This window comes from Lissotriton vulgaris, chromosome 6, assembly GCF_964263255.1.
Source record: "Lissotriton vulgaris chromosome 6, aLisVul1.2, whole genome shotgun sequence".
Classification (NCBI taxonomy): domain Eukaryota; kingdom Metazoa; phylum Chordata; class Amphibia; order Caudata; family Salamandridae; genus Lissotriton; species Lissotriton vulgaris.
In genome coordinates, this window is record NC_141694.1 from 750,365,769 (window position 1) to 750,385,623 (window position 19,855).

Here is a 19,855-nt window from a genome sequence, read left to right on the forward strand (position 1 = left end):
AAAATTAGCCTATGCTCAGCCCCCTGGTAGTTTGGCACACACCCGTCAGGCTTAACTTAGTGGCAATTTGTAAAGTATTTGTGCAACATTTCAAACAGTAAAACTGTAAAACACTACACAAAAAGACCCCACACCAGATTAGACAAATAAAGTTTAATTTAATAAATGAAACATGACCAAAATTACAAAAATCCTATCAGTAGAACTGGAGCTATGATTTTTTAAAGAATAATCTGTAAAACAGTGCCTAACAGCATAAAGCGCCAACCACAGCTACCTGGTCACACCAGACCAGGTCAAAGTCAAAAGTTCATGCCAACTGTGATGGAGCATGGGTCGGATACAGTCCCAGATTTGTCCTGCTGGATTTTTACTTTCTCAATTTTTGTGCCAAGAATCCCGTTCGAATTGGAGAAAGTCACACAGAGTGGAGAAGTGTGGCTCAATGATAAGAGCGGCAGACCCTGATGCAGAGGTCTAGCCCTGGACCAGGTTTCAATTCCCCGCCTCGGTGGGTCTTGGGCTCAAAATTCCACGGACCTGATAATTCTCGCCTCGGTGCCTATTCCAATCATGGAGTCCTACTCTGCAACTCTGGGCAATAGCTTGCTTAATCTCCACAATGGCCCCCACAACGCTAAGGATGCCTGGTCTCCACCTTGGGGGTGCCCAGGAGTGGACGCCTCACAGGGAAAGCCAGGATGGGTTCCACAGCGGTATTCGTACAAGCGCCTTGAGACCCTTGTGGGTGAGTAGTGTGCTATACAAGTATCAATTTTAGAGCAAGGAAAGCGCCACAGGCGGTGGTCCACATGGCTTGAACAGCAGGACAGGCGTAGTGGATGGACAGGCTGGAGCTTCACGGTCATCTGTGGGTAATTGATGCTTGCTGTGTGAAGAGACGGGCTGGCGGCGGCTCTCACTGAACTTCGATGCGAGCAACATGGCTCTGGTGCAAACGGGCCCGTTCGCAGTCACGAAGAGCCCAAAAGCTTGATTTCAAGAGCCTGTGAGCCATACCAAAGGAACAGGGCCTGGGAGGCAATACTTGGGGGTCAGGAACTGGGTGGAATTGGGTCTAGGAGCTGATTGGGGAACTGTTTATGTCACTAACGCTGAGATGTGAATGCCAGCAGACTAGCCCTTTGAGCCATTCTGTGGTCCTGGGTTCAAGATGAAGTTGCAGGTCATTTCTCCTTCTTCAGGCAAGATGGCAGCAGGCAGAAGTTGGCCCAGCAGGACACCAGTCACTTTAGATCATCAGTCCAGCAGAATAGCAGTCCTTGTAGCAGCACAGCAGTACTTCTTCCTGGCAGAGTATCCACATGTCCAAGTGTACTGAAGAGTTGGTGTCGGAGGGCTAGTATTTTTAGCCAGATTTACTTTTGAAGTTGGGGAGAAGCTTTTAGAGGTTTCCCTTTGAAGTCCCCAGGCATCCTGCCTTCCCTGTCCTGGCTCCAGATTAACTACAGGGGGTATGCAGCCCTTCTTGTGGAGGCAGGACATATTCTATCCAGGTGTAAGTGGGGCTGTGCCCAGCTCCTCCTTCCTATCCTGCCGGTGATGGCCCATCCAGGCACATATAAGGTATTTATTGTATGTGGCTGTCTCAAATGAATATGCAAAGCTCAACTGCCAGTGACACCCAGCCAGTCATGTGACTAGAGACAGGTTACAGGCACTAAATGGCTAAGGCAAGAAAATGCCAACTTTCTAAAAGTGGAATTTTGAGAATTGCAATTTAAAATCAGACTTCACCATAAGTTAGGATTTTAAATTGTGGTTCCAGATACACCAAACATGAACCAGTCATCTCTTCCCATTTGGAAATGACACTTATTAAATGTAATAAGGTAACTCCCATGTTTTTCACTAACAGGACATGTACATTTCAAAAAGTGCATGTCCTACCTTTTACTTACAAGGCACCCTGCCCTATGGGCTACCTAGGAACGACCTTAGGGGTGACATATGTGTAATAAAAGGGGAGTTTAAGACTTGGGAAAAGGTTTAAAATGCCAAGTCGAAGTGGCAGTAAAACTGCACGCACAGGCTCTGTAGTGGCAGGTCTGAGACATGTATAAAGTGTTATTTAAGTCGGTGTGTAATCAGTGCTGCAGGCCCCCTAATATTCAATTTACAGGCCCTGGGTACACTTTAGCACTGATTAGCAGTGGTAAAATGTCCAGCAATGAGGGTGGATAGTGCTGTATCCTTGGTGACCTTGCTATGATGATGAAAAAAATGAAGAGATTTCAACTTCTGTAATCTCAATAGGACTGCATGTGTCCCCATGTGCAGTCCTCTGAGGCCCGGTTGGCTGGCCTTATGAAGGTCATAACAGGAATCATGTTAACCCTAGATCTGCTTATTGGGCTGTTGTGATACCTGAGTGTGAAAAGCATCTATCCACTCCATACACTTATGGGGAACAGGACCGAACTGGGAACTGAAACCGGCGCTGGCAAGCTGATCGGTCACCCCCCCCCCCTCCCCTGGGGTGGAGAGGGGGTGCGGGCGAGCTGTTTGCTAGGGCCGCTCTAGGATGATTTTCTTACCGGGGGCCGATATTGCCAGCCCCAGTAACAAAAATGGACCCCAGTGTCCCAAAACTGGCCCCCACCCTGGCTGCAGCCAGTCCGGCCCTGATGGGGAAACGTGTCTCTCATGAGTCTTCACTCCAGCTGAGATGTTGAGGTTGAAAGTATGTCAAATTTTGGGAGAAATCTATGACCTAAATTACTTATATGATGCCTTGTTTTGAGAAAACTAGTTGGCCATTTAAGACTTGTAATGTCCTGAGCACAACTCCTCATATAATTCAAACAAGTTCAGTCTTCCTTCTTTTCACACATTGATTTTATTCTTGCATTATGATAAAATCTTCAACTTAGATACATGTAAATCTCTTCTGATCCTTTCTAGCCAACACATGTTTCGTCAGTTAGCGATGCCTCCGCATCTCTGACTTCTTCAGGGCTATCTTAGTTGAAGATACCCGTGGCATCGTTATTTCTCATATTCACAGCCACAGAATAGGTGTCTGTTCTATTATGCCCTCTATTGCGCCCGCAGGGGCGGCCTTAGGCATGTGCAAGCTGTGCACCTGCACAGGGCCACCAAACCCCAGGGGCCACCACACCAATATATATCCCTAATATAATAATCCTCTGAGGATGGATACATATTTGCATGGCGGCCCCTGGCAGGGATTTTGCGGCCTCCCCATTTCATTGGTCTCCGCGCTCCGCCCCGACCGGACCCCCTCTTCCGGGACCCCCTACCTACGCTCCCTGCCCAGGGCCGCCATGAGCCTAGAGCCGCCCCTGGCGCCCGCGTACTAGTATACAACATCAAGCACAGTGCGCAATAGCTTGCCCTTTTAGACTATTAATGTACTGAAACAATAAATATGGATTTGTGGGCATTCCACAGTGGGACAGACACCGGTCCGTCCCATGCGAGGGTGTCTACCCTGCATTGATATCTCCCTCAGGTAAGTTTTTTTGCCCCTTCCCTGTTTGTGCCTCACATCATTTCTTTAGTGTTTACCACTCTCACCAGGTGTGCAACACCCATAGGACTCACCGGGCTTCAGCAATCCCCCCCCCCCTCGTGTGTGGCAGCCCGGGATGAGACAGATCCCGGGCACACACACAGCCGCACCCGAACGTTTCACAGGTCTTTAAAAGACCATTTGAATGTTAATTAGGCCTTGCAGTTGTTTCACCCCTTCTAAGAGCCCCTGCAGCTCCACTCTGCCGACTGATTAAAGGTTCAGCCCCCCCCCCCCCGAAATTTTTTCTTAGCCCCCCCCCCCGAAAATTGGCTCTAGTTGCGCCTCTGACTCTCACATGTTGATTTGGAAGACTGTTGTCATGTTTTTGGGGTAGACAATGACCAGAATGTGAGTGCGGGCTTCCCCCTTTTAAAAAAGAAATACAAATAATTATCGGGTGTCCACATGCCTCTTATTTCTACTACCTCCAACCCGTGTCTTTTCACTGCCTGCATGACGCCCTGTCGGTACGAAAACCACATAGCGTGAAGCAAACTATCCTTCAGTGTCCTAAAAAATGTGACTAATTGTTAGATTTTGAATCTGCGTTTGTTCTGTAATAGCCTCTCCTATGCATCTGCCCAAAAACTCCTCAAAGCATCCATCTTCCCTCACCAACTACTACTTAAGCAAGTATCTTAAATGTAATTGAATATGGCTTCCATTGGATCCCCAGCCAGATTGCATATAATTATAAAGAAACTGCTTCCCTTTTTTTTTAAATTACTGTGTGACATTTTCAGTCAAGGTATTCTTTGTCAAGACAGATTACATCTTAATTAGTACTTGCAAAAGCCAAATAAAAAATATCAGAGTGCAGTTTCGCCAATGTTTGATTATTTTTCAGCCTGTTATTTTCCATGAAAATGTTTACTTTCATTCTCCAATAGAGAAGTTGAATGTGGAGAACGAAGGAAGCAGACCCTACCTACCCATCAATGCTGGCGACCCTTTCATGTGCAATAAGGAAAACGTTCTCAAACTATTTCCAGCCTGAGGGCCCTATCTCAAAATGTTTAGCATCTGCTGCTGGCAGCAAGAGATATTCATGTTTACATTATATGCACGTGTCGGAGGGAATGCGAGGACTGGCAAGACATCTTGGCAAGCTGGCCGGCCTGCATGGCAACACACACACCGATGGGAGGAATGCTGGCAAACAGTGTAAACCTCTGGCAATCGATGGGGGTAGCATTCCAATGCCTCGTTTTTGCCTACTATAGACAGAGTCCCTCCTTATGCAAATCTCTGCCAGACGAGCCAATCTATTCCTCATTGAGAAGGCTTAATAAGTAAGATCAAACTGGCCTGGGGTTTCCTGTGCTGTGCTCCCTTTTGGAAGGGGCCTTTCCTGGCAGTTCAGGATGGAGTGTTCCCCTGGGGAGCATGGGCACTACTGATTTGCAGAAGCCAGCCTCTGTCGAGAATGGCACAGTGATCGTAAAACAATAGAATGGAATGGTAACCCAGTGATTATCAGAGGTTTAAACTATTTGCAACCTTAAGCTTTGTGAGCATGAGGTCTGCACTAAAGACAGGGTGGCTTCCTTCAGGACATGCCGAGACAACAAGTGGAGCAATGTTGTAAATACAGTTGAGACGTTTTTTTGCTTCTAAGGTGTTCAAGTGGTGTCTATTGGCTGAGAGGACAATCTGGAAGAGTATCTTTTTTTTACCACATGGTCACAAGTTCGAATTCCAGAAAGTCCACTCAGTCTTTCATCCTTCTGAAATTGATAATATGAGCGCTGCTGGGTAAGAATATTTTTCTGTTATTCAGTGCCCAGGTCCCCATAAGTATGAAAATGTGCTTTACAAATACACATACTGAGTTACATTTTTATGATCAAGCATCATTTTTAAATAGTTTGCAAAAAAATGATACCTTGGTGGCGAGATTGGGGTGGGATAACCTGCATTAAAAATTGACAGTAAAGTCACATCAGGGAATTTTTATGTTTTTCATATTTCCATGAATGGGGCCGGCGACATCAGTTACATAACCGTGTATATTGGGTGGCTAACTCTGGCAGACTGCATGCAGTCCTGCTGAGAAAAATGCATAATCCCCTGAACCCCAGGAGACTCAAAAATCACAAATCCAGTGACTGAGAAGCTTGTGCACAAATAGATAAATCTGGGACATTCTCAAGGAACTTGTCCAGCATATTTTGTGCAGGTGTTTCACCTTAAATTCTTAGTTAGGGAGTGGATACCTAAATGTTTTTGTCCTGCAAGTATTCTACATGCTTGTCGCAAAAGAGGCCCATTTACAGACATCCCCTGTGGATCACTCATGCCCCACCGGTAAAGGCAGCTAAGCCTTTCCTGTTCTCCCAAAGAGGCCAAATCTTTGTGCTACTAATATTTTCCTTGTTCATGTGTGAAAACCAGTTTTCTTTTCTAAGTGGAGACTGTTTGTTTCCTGAAAATGAGTAAGAGCCTGGTTTACAGTTTGTGTTATTGGAAGATACTAACATCCTGATTCTGAATTTGTGGGTTGGGCTAAATTCCGACATGTACACAAGCTCCTCCTTTCCTAGGGATCGACATTCTGTCTCCAGTAAACTTTATCTTAAGGGGTAAAAATAAACAGAAGATCAGAAATGAGCGGTGTTAGACCTGGCAACTTTGGTGTGATTTCAACTGTCTTTTTTTCTTGTGACCTGTTTTTTACTGTGTGCTGCATTTAGTTTTTGCTGGTTTTATGACTCTTATAGTATGGATTGTAATGAATATTCAGGAGTTCGTTAATAACCACGAAGTATGCCATAGATCATAAAGAGGTGACAGTTTCTTGAGTATACCCTCATTGGCAAATGAAGAAGTTGGCCCATAATCACAAATTGTGCGTCAATCCCTTTGCGAAATAATCGAAAATAGAGCGGAGGTGTTACTACGACCCAAACTACGTTTCCCATAATGCTACCACTAAGTATGCCATAGATCATGAAGAAGTTACAACCCCTTGATCAAACATACACAAACTTTAAGGGCAATTGAAGAAATTGGCCCACAATCATGAATCGTGCTCCAATCCCTTCGCCCAATAATCGAAAATAGAACGTGGGTACGTTTCATTACGATCCTAACTACGTTTCCCACAATGCAACGCAGTGGAACCCGGGCTTCTTATGCAACCAAAGATGGCCGCCCGAGACTGGTTGGTGCCAGTACGCACATTAGGTATGCATTGGGATAATTCGCCCTCGAATATATTTTATGTTTATACCTCACTGCCATAAAAAACGTGTCATTGACAGCGCGCACTTATTTTGTAATTATGCAGAGTGCGCGATAAAAGTCCTTTGGAGACACGGTCCTGAGAGAAGTTCGAAAGGGGCAGAGGAGCCCCCTGTTCATTCGCAGAACAAGTACGCTGGTCTTCCTGAATAACAAATGCAGAATACTAAATGTAAAGTATTGCTTTTTGGAGCGTTTTTAGTGTGGAAAGGCTCTAATTAGTTTCTTATTTGGATAGGTCACTGTTCGACCCATTGTTATCCGCCAAGGTGCGGGAACAGTTACTCCCCATCCAAAACAGGCCACACAAGAGGTACGTGACACTTTTTGGTCTATGGCAAAACGTTCAGTGATTCCACATTGTAGCCAGGCAGTAAAATATTGTGTACACATTTTTGTTTTAAATAGGCTTATTAAAATAGCGGCCACGCCTTCATCCTCCCTCTCCAGCGGCGCCGGTTGGTGTACATGGAGGTATGTAATTTGCAGACATAAGAATTTGAACACCATGAGATATTGTGCTCAACTTGTACTTTGACATAGTTTGCACTTTATTTTTAGAAACAAAGGTGCATTGCCAGAGGCCCACTAAAATAGTGCGCCCCCAGTAAGACACATGAAAATATCCCCCACCTGATCAGAAACATACAGGTACATTTTTAATGAATCGATAAATAATAAATGGTAGACATGAGGCGTACAGGTTGTCAATAAAACTTTATTGTTTTCTTGCATCCTATGCAGACAAATAACAAAGCCCTGATGAGGGTTTGGGGACTGGTTACCCGAACCTGAAACGCGTCGGCACAACTACAAGAGCTAAAACATTACATCAAGTGTTATAGAAAATAGACATATGTTTCATTGCTCTTGTCACTTGGCGTTGCTTTGTATGATTTATGAATAAGAATTGATTTTGAAATATTGAAAAATGGAAATTTCAATGTCTATTGTCACTTGGATGTCTTTTGCTTTATTTGTAATTTTCGTAATGTTTGCCTTGTCCAATATGTAATAGTTTTATATGTGTAAATAAGTGATTTATGTGGTTCATGTATATGTATTCCCCCTTTTTTTGCCAAAAAGTAAACGTCAAAAAAAGTTTTGCTACAAAAAACATAAGTGAAAGGTATAAATAAAAGTACCGGACCAGATTTAATGAATCTTTCTATTTGGTCTATATAATAACTGTATTACAAACAAAGAAAGTGTGGGCATTTGTTTTTTGTTATGTTTTTATGACTCTCGCACTTTACCACTGCTGACTAGTGCTAAAAGGCAAGTGTTCCCTGTGTAAGTTGTATTGGTGATTGGTTTGTCCATGACTGGCATATTTGATTTACTGGTGGTCCCTAGTAGAGTGGACCAGAGGCGCCCAGGGCCTATAAATCAAATGTTACTAGTGGGCCTACAGCACTGGTTGTGCCACACTTATGAGTAGCCCTGCGAACATGTCTCAGGCCTGCCACTGCAGTATCTGTGAGTGCCGTTAATAACTGCCAGGGCAACCTGGCAAGTGCACCCAACCACCCAGCGACTGTCCAATGGGTACTAACTCACTGTCACTGGTGTACGCCAACCTGAGTGCCTCAATGCATAGCTTTTATTGTGGAGAGTCGGTAAGATAAGCACAAAAACACACAAACAGCCCTGCTGTCACTGTTGTAAGACTGTTAAAAACAAGGAGAGAAAGCTTTGCTATGACAGTTGTTAGTCTGAATCATCAATGCAGTAAGAGATAACTAAGCTGCCAATGGCGGCAGTCTTCAACATCAGGCACATAATGCTCGAACATTTGTAAGGCAACCCTTTAAGCAGGGGTGCAACTAGATCTGATCTTCGGTGGGTGGGGGGCTAACACATTAAGGAATAGGGTGGGGCTAACATGCCAAGGCATAAGGTGGAGCTTAAATGCCAAGCAATTGTGAGGGGCCACCACATTGCCTATCTGATAAGGAGAGAGAGAGTTTCCATCTACTGCTGAGTCAGTCTTGCATTCTCCCACTTATTCCTCTGCAATAAAACAGCCACAAACTCAGCAAACAAAGGCAGAATAAATTAAAAGAATGGAAGTAAGGTCAGCTTCCCTATACAACTGCTGGGGAGCTGCCAAACACCAAAGCACTTGTCTATTACTGTAATCTTGATATTTTGTGTAACAAAAAACGGTGTACAGACTATAACACAGTGTTATAAGAAGCTATCCTTGAAGGTCTATTGACTTTAACATTTGATTCTCAGAATCAGTCAGACCTATTGCATTTTTTGTGATTTTTCATAATAAACAGATTGAACTTTGGCGTTGGGCATTACTTTTTCTTTATGAACCAATCAGGCCTATAAACTTTATCATTGACTCATCACCAAGCCCAACTCAGACCTACCATAACAACCATACATAACCCTTCTCATATGGCAGCTATCAGGAAAGAGTCAACAAGATCACAAATCCCTATAAAATGAATTTTGGCAGAACTATTCATAGGAAGGACTAACAAGGACTTTCACACTGAAAGTATTCTAATCCAAAGGATAACTTATGGGGGAAACCAAGATCAAAATTCTTGCATACTAAGGTAACCTTTGAGACTTCTTCTTACAAAATACCACTATACCGCCTTCAACACGGTGCAACAAGAATCCACCCTAAAGGCCTTTTTGCTTTGATGAAACATTTCATATTAGGTAATTCAGGTTGCATTTCTTTGCAAAAACTTGCTTTTTACAATAAGTAAGTCGAGCATACTGTCTTTGTTGCACCTTAATAAACAGAGCAGACCGGATAATTTCTCCTTATCACTTGCATCTCACCATAACCAACTGAGGCCTAATGCATTAAGCATAAGCTTTAACAGAAAGTAATCATAATACACAAAGTTGTAAAAGTAAGAATATTTACAAAGTAAGAAAAGGTAACACAAATATAGAACCTATCCTAAGAGAGCCTAGAAGGGTTTTTAACAGTTAAAATTATCTGTTGGCAGGATTTGATGGGGGGGGGGGGGTAACCAACACCAAAATGGTTGTCACAACAGTAATCTGCGAGATTTCATATAAAAATATAGCTGAAATACCTTTGAACAGTCTGTAACACTGTGTAAAGCTAATCCACCCTTAAAGACATGTTGTCACATCAAAGACAGTATCGGAGACCGGAAGTCGACTACCGGTCTCCGACACTGCGGTCTTTGATGAGCGCAGCGTACTCGCTGCAACAGGCAACAGTGAAGCCTCCATTATCGCCTCCACTGCATGGTCTGCACTTCCGGACCCAAAACATGTTAAGAATGTTAACTTCCCTATGCGAGCTTGGCCGGAAGTACAACCGGCAGAGAGAATCATAACACTTTTATTTTGCTTATAAGCCCTGAAGAAGTCTTGGGGCACTTCCCCAGATGAAACACATGTTGGCTGGGCAACTGTTCAGGATTAAAAAAATGAACAAAGAATTCTGCCTGTTCATCTTCATTGTAATATACTTTGTAACACTGTATCACCAATCTGTGAGAAATTTTTGATACAGAGAAATTGCTCTAGAAATACTGTTGACGTGTGCACAGGCCCATTGTTATTGTGTGTGACCTTTGTTCTACGATTGAGAGGGCTCAGGGTCAACCCCCACCTGTAGCCCCGTCCCACGGACATTGAAGCTACATAAACATGCGCACTCGTTGTAGGTGCCATTTCCTACCATATACGTTGAAACCCTGTCCCTTGTATCACACCCAAATAGCGACCCACTCTTAAATGTCTATTTGCCGTAACAATCCCTTTTTACAAAACATTGGGCAGGCCTACTTCCTTTGCTGTACCTTTTCAAATCATCAAATTAGCTATACGGCATCTGACATAAATGTTTCCAATGAACCAATCCGGTGTATAGCCTTTATCACAGGCTTGTCACCATAACATACTCAGGCCTACTGAATTCTGCATAAATGTTCCCATAAAGCAACTTCAGGCATACAGTCAGAAAATTCGAAATATTCACAAAACAATATTCAACCACTCCTATCAGGTTTAATAAGGACTGATAAAGTGTAAATCTATACAGTTTGTCAAAGGCGAGAACCAGCACCAGCACCCTGGCCTGCTACAATAATCTGTAAGAATCCATTTAACACCATACATGACTTTAAGACAATTGAATAACATTCCATCCTTAATCCACCCATCCTTAGAGGCCTATTGGCTTTAACATTTGATTTCCACAATAAATAAGTGAGGCCTGCTACGTTTTGTTCAGAAATTTTCATAATAAAAAGATTAGACCGAGGGCCTCCAATATACCTTTTCCAATGACCCAATCAATCCATAAATTAAAGTATTTCTCCTCAGGGTGTAATCCACCTATTTACTCACCAAGGTACTGCCATTCTGTTGCGGTGGTGCCATTATGTCTCTAGGTCTTCTGGTACCCTACTCACTCCCTAATGTAATTACTGCTCCTAACTCCACACTATGCTACCCACACTTTGTCCTAAAGTACACCCCTCTCAGTGTGCTGTTTTTAATCTCTCTCTCACTGTTGCTAACTGAATCTGGGTGTTTCCTCCACTGGGGTGCTGCTATCTTGTGTTCAGAAAAGGTTTTCCTGTCACACTCATGTTGCAATTCTGTTAAACGATATTGCGCCCTATATAGGGCTATTGCCCATCTTCCTGTTGCTACCTCTGCCTCCTAATTAGGGTGTCATTCTCTCCTTTACGGGGGCTGTCCTGAAATTCTGAGTGTGCTGCTATCTCTCTGGAAAATCCCTCCCACTAGGTGGTGTCCTCTTCTCTGGATTCCTCACTGTTCCTCGTGAAAACACACATACTCTCAGGGTGCTGCTCTTACTCTGAGCCCCTAATTCTAGTACTGCTTTCTAAGGGTGGTGCTGCCCTCTCACTCTGGTGTTATGTCTCCTCACTGCCCCTTTCCTGTAAACCCCTACTGATGGTGACTCTTTATGATACTGCCCTCCTTTAGGATACCCCCTTCAAATCAAATCAAATCAGGTGTTTGTTAAGTGCGACTGCTCACCCGTAAGGGTCTCAAGGCGCTGGGGTTGTGGGGGGTTCGCAGGTTCCAGTCCATCAAGAATGGGGTCTGTCGAAGAACCAGGTTTTGAGGTTTCTTGTGAAGATGAAGAGCAATGTTATCTATCTGAGGTGGAGCGTAAGGTCGTTCCAGGCACTGGCCGCATGGAAGGAGAAGGAGCGGCCTCCCGATCTGGTCTTTCTGGTGCGGGGGACCACGGCGTAGGAGAGCTGGGCTGATTGTAGGGTCCTTTTGGGGTGTTTGGAATTTGAGTCGGCTGTTCAGGTATGCTGGTCTGGCCTCGTGGAGGGCCTTGTGAGTGTGGGTTAGCATCTTGAAGGTGACTCTAGCTTTAATGGGGAGCCAGTGGAGTGTGCGGAGGTGCTGGGAGATGTGACAGTGGCTTGGCAGGTTGAGGACCAGTCTTGCGGCTGCGTTTTGGATGTTCTTCAGCTTTGCGGGTGAGGTTTTTGTTTATTCAGGCATAGAGTGCGTTGCCGTAGTCAAGCCTGCTGGTGACCAGGGCATGAGTGACTGTCTTTCTGTTTTCGAGGGGGATCCGTTTGAAGGCCTTACGTAGGAGGCGGAGGGTGTGGAAGCAGGAGGACGAGACGGATTTGATCTGGAGGTCCATTTTGAGCTCTGAGTCCAGGATGATTCCTATGTTGCGTGCGTGGTCTGTGGGAGTGGGTGGACTTCCGAGGGTGGGGGGGCCACCAGGTGTCGTTCCAGGCATCTAGGTTTGGGCCCAAGATTAGTATTTTTGTTTTGTTTGTGTTTAGTTGTAGGCAGCTGTTTTTCATCCATTTGACAACGGCTTCCATGCCTTCTCGAAAGTTGTGGGGTTCGTTGGATAGGTAGAGGATGAGTTGGGTGTCATCTGCGTATGACACAATGTTCAGTCTGTAGGTTCTGACGATGGGTTGAGTGGACCCATGTAGATGTTGAAGAGCATAGGGCTGAGGGAGGACCCTTGGGGGACTCCGCAGGTGGAAAGTGTAGGGTCTGAGAGGAAATACGAGAGTCTGACCCGCTGCGCTCTGCCGAAGACGAAGGAGCGGGTCCAGTCGAGGGTCTTGTTTTGGATCCCTGCGTCGTGGAGTCTGCGTATTAGGGGGCGGTGAGAGACAGTGTCGAACGCTGCTGAGAGGTCGAGGAGGATGAGAGCTGCTGTTTCTCCTCTGTCCAGTAAGGTACGGATGTCGTCTGTTGTGGCAAGGAGGGTGGTTTCCGTACTGTGTTTTTTTCTGAAGCCGGATTGGGAGGAGTCGTGGATGTTGTGCTCTTCAATGAATGTGGCGAGTTGGCTGTTGATGGCTTTCTCTATGACTTTGGCTGGGAACAGGAGCAGGGAGATGGGTCTGTAGTTTTTGAGGTCGGTGGGGTCCGCCGAGGGTTTCTTCAGGAGTGGGTTGATCTCAGGGTGTTTCCAGTCATCAGGGAACGAAGCGGTTGCCAGGGAACGGTTGATGGTGTGGTAGAGCATGGGTGCGACGGTGTCGGCAGCTCTGATGTATATGTGGTGCGGGCATGGGTCCGTGGGGGCCCAGATTGGATTGACTTCATCGTCTTCAGTGTGTCTTCGTTGGTGAGGGCTGTCCAGCTGTCGTTCTCTGGCTTCTGGGTGTCGGGGTGGTTGGTGACGGTTCAGTGTGTTGGTTGTCTTCGTCGAAGTTGTCGTAGGTGCTCTTGATTTTGTGGTGGAAAAAGGTGCTGAGTTTGTCGAAGAGGTCTTGTGAGGGAGGGATGTTGGTGGAATCGCTGGTGGGTTGGGCGAACTCCTTGATGATGTTGAAGAGTTCTTTGCTGTTGTGTGCTTGAGTGGAGATTCTGTCTTCAAACGCTTTTATCCTCATTTTTTTTATGAGTTGGGGCTGGGCGTTGGAGGTGGCTCTGTAGTTGTTGTGGGCTTCTGGGAATTTGGTGTTCCTCCAGTCCTTTTTGAGGCAGTGGCAAGTGCATCTGGACTCTTGAAGTTTGGTGGTAAACCATCTAGCTTTCTTGGTGTGGGTGTTGTTGTTTTTCTTGAAGGGGCTATGGTGTTGGCGCTGTCGGAGATCCATCTATGCTGGGTTCGGGCTGCGGTGTTGGTGTCATCGTTTTCTGTGATGGTTGGGGTGGAGTTGCTGAGTGATGAGGTTAGCTGGTCGTTCGTGATTCTGGTCCAGTTTCTTCGTGGGAGCTGGTGCTGGTGTCTGTGGATCGTGGGTGTTCTGAAGGTGAAGTGGACGCATTGATGGTCAGTTCATGGGAGTTCGGTGGGGTTGCTGAAGGTGATGGAGTTTCCTGTTGTGAAGAGGGGGTCAAGGGTGTGTCCTGCTGAGTGCGTGGGTTCGGTCACGATCTGGCGGAGTCCAATGTTGTGGAGGTTGTCCAGGAGGGATGTGGTGCTGGGGTCCAGTTGGTTGGTGAGGTGGAAGTTGTGGTCTCTCAGAAGGGTGTAGTTGGTGGCCGCAATGGCATGCAGGGAGATGATGTCCGTGATGGAGTTGGTGAAAAGTCAGCGGGGTCTAGGGGGTCGATAGAGGAGGGTGCCACAGAGGGTGGAGGTAGGGCTGGCCAGTATCTTGAAGTGAAGGTGTTTCATAAGGTCTGTGGGCTCGTCGGGAGTGTGCTCAGGCAGATGGTGGATTTGTGGACGATGGCAATTCCTCCTCCAGGGCGGGTGGGGAGGTTGAGGCAGTAGTTCCTGGAGATCTTGTATCCTTGGGGAATGGTGATGGCAATGTCCGGTCCCGAGGTGGTGTTGATCCAGGTTTCGGTAAAGAATGCTACGTCTGGGGTAGTGCTGTCAAGGAGGTCCCAGATTTCGGTGGCGCGTTGGTGGAGGGGGCTGGACATTGAGGAGGATGCATTGCAGGATCTTCGGTTCAGTTGTGTTCTTGCGGGCGGGTTGCGCTGGGTCAGTGGTCTAGGCGGTGCTGCAAGTGTGCCGGTAGCGGTGACAGCGGAAGGGTCCGTGGGTGTCGGCTGGTGATGCTAGTGTGCAGTTGTTGTTGCGACCTGGGTTGAGAGCGTGGAGTGCGCTGGTTCATAGCGTTGGCTGTGGAGAGATCCAGGGTTCCCGGCGCTGGTCACAGTCGGGTCACAGATGGGCGCAGATGGGCTTGCCTTTGGCGCCCCAGGAGAGTGAAAGGGGGCGATTGAGATGAGAGTAAAAAATGAGTGAAAAAACGAAGGAAAGAAGCAGGAGAGTGAAGGGGGAGCTTCAAATGAGGGGAAAATGGAGGTTAAGAACCAGAAGGAGAGTCAAGGTGGGAGATGGAAGTGAGGGAAAAAACTAGTAAAAAAGGGGAGAAAAAGCAGAGCAAGAGAATGGAGACAGAGCTCCACTGGACCACCAGGGATGAGGAGCAGGTGAAACCTGCGGGTGGAGGAGGGCCTCAAACACCAATACTCGAGAGTGCAGGCGCTCGGGGGAAGGCCTCACTTAATGGTGGAGCTGCGAGGGAGGGAGAGCAATTTCACTGACAATGAGTTTCTTCTGCCACTCAAGCTGCTCTCCCGTTAGTCTGCCCCCCCTCCCAATATACTCTTCTGTCTGTGGATGTGTTGCTTTCTGGGGATGCAATAGCATCCCTGAAAATCCCCTCTGTAAGTGCAGCTTTCTTAAAGTGTGCAGCTCCATAAAACTGATAGTCCCCTCAATGCACTACTGTCCCTTGGAAATGTGGATGCAGACGTCCTGTGGCGCCCTTCTCAGGGTGCTGCTCAGGCGTCCTGCTTAAGGTACCGCTCTCTGTGTGCCACGGCCCTCTCCTGTGCTATGTATCATGATGCTATCCCCTCTCTCTCTGGAACCCGTTCAGGGTACTGTTCTGCCTTTTACTTTTTTGTGCTACATACTCTCAGGGTACTGTGCCCTTCCTGTGAACCACCTCTCTGGAAGCAATTCTCTCTCATGGTACTTCTCCATCCTAGGGACAGTCCTCAGTACACAGTTGTTGCAAGGACATCTTATTTTGTGCGTCCTGGGCCAAACATTTTATGGGGGCCCTTTTTATAACAACTTTGAATTTATGATCTAATTTCAGCTTTTTCATGCCTTCTAGGGCCAGGTCACTGACACTGCACAGGCACACTGGGTCAAATTCTAAATGTGTTTCCATTAACAGTCAGGGATAGTGACATGTTTTTAATATTGTATTTTATTAGCAGCATAATAATATTATTGCAAATAATCTTTGTGCCCCACTGCTATTTCTCATGTACGAGGTCCTGTTTTAATCTAATAGGAACTTTTTATGGACTTTGCATCGTGTAGAACAACATAAGCACAACATTTATCTTGCAAATGTCTGTAAAAGACTCCCACTCATCACCCATATTCAAAATAAATTAAAGGAAAATGGTATTTAAAACAATCTATGTCTAAGTATCATGCAAGGTCTTCAGGGCAGGACTGTGTGGCGAACAGAGTCTGTTCTATTAGGCTCCTTCCTGAAAGGCTGGGGTCCAGGACCAGGGTCCGCTTTGCCCAAACCGTAAAACATCTCTGAGTTATTACTTAAGGTGTGACTCTCTCAAGGTGTTATTATCCTTTCTCTTTGGTGCTATTTGTCAGAGTGCTGCCACCTTCCTCTGTCTTCTCATCAGGATGCCTCAATATCTCAGAGTCCTACGCCCTCTGTTACCTTGCAGAATTCTGTCCTTTCCAACTGCAACTCTTAAATTTCTATTCCCCTCATGACGCTGCTGTTCCCTCAAATGCACCCAGTTGATTATCCCATCCACTAAGGTTGCTCTGCCTTTCTACCTATATCTTAGGCTTTATATTCCCTTCGTCCTTGTTTGCCCACCAATCACACTCTGTGGGATTCATGTCACAAAACTGTCATTGTTTTGTCCATGCGTCTAACAAGGAGGACCCATTTGCAGTTATTCTGAGCCATTCTGAGCCATTCCTAATCGCAATTAGCCTTTTGTTTGTGAAAAACAAGCATGTGATTTACAAAAATTCTAACATGTTTTCCCAATCTATGTGTGATTCTGATTATTTTAAGTGTTGTTTTTGACCTTGTAATTCTCCATCCTTTAGCACTGTCTTCCTCTTTCAATCCATTAGGTCTGTTTTTCCACCCATCTCTGGGCTGTGTATCTCCTAGCTTCTACTGTTCAACCAACTATCCACCCTTAGCATTATCTCCTTGCCTATCCCTTGTCTCACCACCCGTCCTTTGTTCTTGCCTGCCCATTCCTTGTTTCACCTTGTGAAGCATTCATCCCTAAGTCCTTGCCTCCCCACCTCTCTTTTGGCTCTGACTTTCAATCTTTGACCTGTCTCTCCATCCATACCTTGATCTTGTCTCCAAAAGTATCCCTTTGTCTCGGCCTCAACACTGGTATATCTGCTATCCCCAGTTTCCCCACTAATGAAGAATGTCCCAGGTTTCGAAACTAAAAGTTTCAGTTTTATTAAGGACGAGGATTGAGGGTTAGGCTTGTCTTTCTTCACTGTTTATTCTCAGTAGCCTTTAACATCACAGATTTTAACCACACAAAAAATATTTTCCCATAGAAACTGAGAAAAAAAAAAGTAAACAAAGCTCATCTAATCAGGAAGCTGAGGCCTCATCACATTAGCCTCGGGGATGCTCTATTCCCTATTTCTTCCAGTTATCACAGCCATCTTCCTCTGAATTTCTCTCTTGTTTAGAGGTTTCCGTTTCTGAGTATGAGACGCCTGCTTTCCGACCGTTAGAAATCAGTTTATCACCAACAATCTGAGCAAGTGCCCTGATCATTTGGTCCAGCATAAACATAAGAAACACATTAAGTGCATTAAATATATACAATAAAAAATCCTTAGCATAAAAGTCTCATATTTGCACAGGTGGGTTAATGGCCATGATAAACTGGGTGGGTTAATCCTCACCTCCGTCTCCCTAATATAATTGGAATTTTCCACTACGATAGCTAGGACATTTTTCATTCTATGTCTGGACCTGGAGGCGAGGATTAGGCTAGTTTAAAGCTTTTGTATAACTAGAGAAGCCAGATTGGAGATTGGTTTAAAGTAAAACCTTTTAAAAGTAGAATCCGACAACCAATCAGCAGCAATGAGGATATCTTCCAAACTAGCTCCCAATCAAAAAGCCTTGGATGCCATGGCCCCTCTCACAGAATGAGCCCCAAATTTTGAGACATCAATACCAGCCTCCTGCATCGCCCATCTGGCAAGAGTAGGGAAAGAAAAGGTCTATGAGGCTTAGTGAGATCATCAGCAAATGTCTTTCCCCATGGGGACGAAGGTCCTCTCTCATAATATCATGCCGGTATATAGTCTCAACAACACACAATTTCGGAACATCTGGAAATACTGGGTATGACACAATCAGCGAATTACTCTTTATCCTTCGATCAATTTGAAAAGTTCCCCTTTCCGGGAGAACACTCTACCTGTTAGGTCCGATGGTAGAACATCTGAGACTCTTTGACAGGAAACTAAGCATAATAGAGTGGCTAACTTTCTCAACAGTTGTTTCCTCAACAAGTGTTTATTCGATGGAAATGATTTGAAACTTTGTTAACATCCCATAAGACTGCATATCTGGGTTCATTGGGAATCGGCAAACGAAAACTCTCATGAGTTTGCAAACCAGAGGATGGTCCCAGACTGGGTGGCCATCGATGGGAAGGCGGTCCGCTCTAGTAGCTAACCAGAAAGTGTTTATGGACCTGTATGCTAACCCACTGAGCCTAGAACCGATAGAAAATTCAGGATATGGACAACTTCCGACCCCAAGGGATACACCTGGTGCTGGAGACACCAACACAATGATCGTGTCCAGGTGGACCGGTACTGTTTATTTGTACTATCTGCCCAGGCCTAAGCAAGTAAGAAGGAAGCTGTTCATGGAATGCCTGGGATTTTCAAGCATTCTCTGTAAACTTCCAGGTCATGAGATACAGGGAGGATTGCACAGGGGATCTCGAAGGAGATCCGGAAAAAGGGGTAGAGGGATTGAAAAAACCCAAGAAAGTTCCATCTGAGCTGAAAACCATACTTGAGATCTCCATATCAGGGTGATCACTAACAGATCCGCCTGTTGCCACCAAACTTGGGTGCATAATCACATTATCATTGCAAACAGTGGAAAGGCATATCCCAACTCCGTTCTCCGGTCTTGGAGAAACGCATCCTTGGAAACTTAATTGCGGTCCGATCTCCAACTTCAATACTTGTCCGACTGGAAATCCAGCAGAGAGGCAAACAGATCAATAGAGAATGGTTCCCACCAATCCTGAATCTTCTGAAACACTTGCGAATGTAACTTCCATTGGCAGACATCCTTTCAATGTCAGGAATTCCAACCTGCCACTTGATTGGATTTCCCCAGCAGATGCTCTGCTGACATTGAAATCTGATGGGCCAGGCAGTAATTCCATAGAGTACGAGCAAGATCAGAAAGAGCTTTGGATCTTGTCCCTCCAAGATGGTTGACGTAACAGATGGCCACTACTTTGTCCATCTTTAGAATGACAGAGCATTGAGCCTTGTCTTTGGTTCAACATTTGATTGCGAACGAGTCCGCCATTAGTTCCAGCCAGTTTATGTGTAGGTCTTGTTCTGCTGAGGACCAGTTTACGCCTGTGACTACATTTTTTTAAATTGTGTTTATTTCGTTTTTTACAGAAAACAAAACAAAGGCACACTGTTCCAACATTTAGCCAGTCATATCATGGATACATCACAGAGTGTAACATACATCACAGCATTTCGTATCCAGCACAAGTTGCAGCGCCATACAAGAAATCTTTACACGTTAATGTTTGGGATATATTCCAAAGGACAAGAATGATATGTAACCACAAAGGTGCAACAATCCATGCCAGTGTGTCCAGCTCTTCTACACATCTCTACACTATCATTATCACATCATTATATACCTCCTGTTACAGACATATATCAAAGAAGGGGGTACAACTTCAGACCACAAGGGTTATCAGTGAAAATCATGTCATATTAGCCTATACAGTATTAGCATAACACACCCATCTTCTTGCAGCTCCCATTCCGTAGACACCCTT